The sequence below is a fragment of the Tiliqua scincoides genome, chromosome 2 (assembly GCF_035046505.1).
Source record: "Tiliqua scincoides isolate rTilSci1 chromosome 2, rTilSci1.hap2, whole genome shotgun sequence".
NCBI lineage: Eukaryota > Metazoa > Chordata > Lepidosauria > Squamata > Scincidae > Tiliqua > Tiliqua scincoides.
The window spans coordinates 225485897-225487498 of record NC_089822.1 but is presented as its reverse complement, the minus strand read 5'-3'; the positions used below and the strand labels follow the sequence as shown (position 1 = coordinate 225487498).

General features: G+C 51.9%; 1 pseudogene; it reads left to right on the top strand.

The window, feature by feature from the left end:
* The first annotated feature begins 1231 nt into the window (after positions 1-1231).
* Positions 1232-1353, top strand: LOC136642385 (5S ribosomal RNA; annotated as a pseudogene).
* The last annotated feature ends 249 nt before the right edge of the window (positions 1354-1602 follow it).

Here is a 1602-nt window from a genome sequence, read left to right as displayed (position 1 = left end):
TACTATTAGGAAGAAATCTGCTACAAGCTTTCCCTGTTAGTTCCCAGAATCCCATGCATGGTTGCCACTGGCAACCCTGCCTGCACATGGCCAGCTCAAGAAGGTGAAGCCGCTGCAATGAAATGAAAACCACCATCTAGATTTTTCCCACACCTGCCAGTGACAGAAAGGGCCAAGAGAACAGACCTGAGAATTTAGCTATTTTAACATGGAGGTCTGAAGAAGATCCTGAACAGGAGCGCAACCCAGACACTGACACCCTAAGACTGCCACCAAATGGTGGCGTAGCTGGAGGGGGGTTGGAGCGCCCAGTCTGGCAGGGAGCCTCAGTGTTGTGGGCAAGTGGCCCCTCCCTTCTGAGCCCCCCGCCGGGAATGGCTCAGAAGGGAGGGGCCGCTCGCCTGCCGCGCTGAGGCTCCCTGCCAGACTGGGTGCTCCAACCCCCCTCCAGCTATGCCACCGCCACAGCCACCAAATGCCCTATCCCTAGTAGATGTCATGATACTTGATGCTTTCGAAGAGCGGGGGTGGGAGGGGAGAAGGACCCTAAAGATCATGAGCATGAAGAGGAGACTCTATAAATGATGCGGCATTACAAGCTTAGCTGTTTCATCTAGCAGCTCGACCCTAAGAGACAAAAATAACACGTTCTTCTTGGCTGCCTCTGAGCGTTAGTAAAGAAGACCATCTCTCCTCTGCCCTTGTGTCTCTTGATTTCAGAACTGCCATTTCAAGTTTCAGTGTTAATACTTCTGGAGGGAGGAGGGCACATTTCAAAGACATTTCTAATGCCTGAGTGCGCCGAGATCCAGCTCTAGTTACATTGATGTTCATGTTTAAATGGGAAAAAAGGATCCGTTTTGGCTATTTTGGAATACTTTATAATACACAGAACTCCAGATAAGGAAAGCAACAAGAAATTTGCGAATAAGAAAGAAGAACGTGTTCTGAAACATGGCCAGGGGAGAGAAAATGTTCCCTCCTGTGCTCCCTGTGGCTTCTCCAGTAGCATAGCTACAGGGGGGCAGCACAGGGGGTCAGTGAGGCTGCAGGTACCGCAATGCGCTGTGTAAGCATCCCCTGTGCATTGTCAATGCTACCTAGAATGGTGAGTGGGAGGGGGCCACTTACTTACTGCACTGCCCCTCCTGTAGCTGCACTACTGCCTCCCGCCCTTCCCTAGCACTTGTGGCCAGTTGTTGGCATTCATGAGCCACCCAGAACAACTTTGCTCTGTGTCCCAACTGTTACCCTGCACATGCCTGATCTCGTCTGATCTCGGAAGCTAAGCAGGGTCAGGCCTGGTTAGTACTTGGATGGGAGACTGCCTGGGAATACCGGGTGCTGTAGGCTTATACCACGGTCTTTCGAGACTGAAGGTTGCCAACCAGCCCTGTCTTGAATGCATTCCCTGGTATGAGCTGGAGGCATTCAGAATCTTCTGTCACAGGCTTAGCAGGTCCTGCCAGGCCAGAGGTTCCATTGCACAGCTTCTGACAGTTATCCTCATTCATGACGCCAGGCTGGGCGAGGGAGAATGGTGAGAATGTTTGGCCAGGAAGGTGGAAAGAAAGGGTTTCAGGAGGAGTGAGGAGGAGAGAG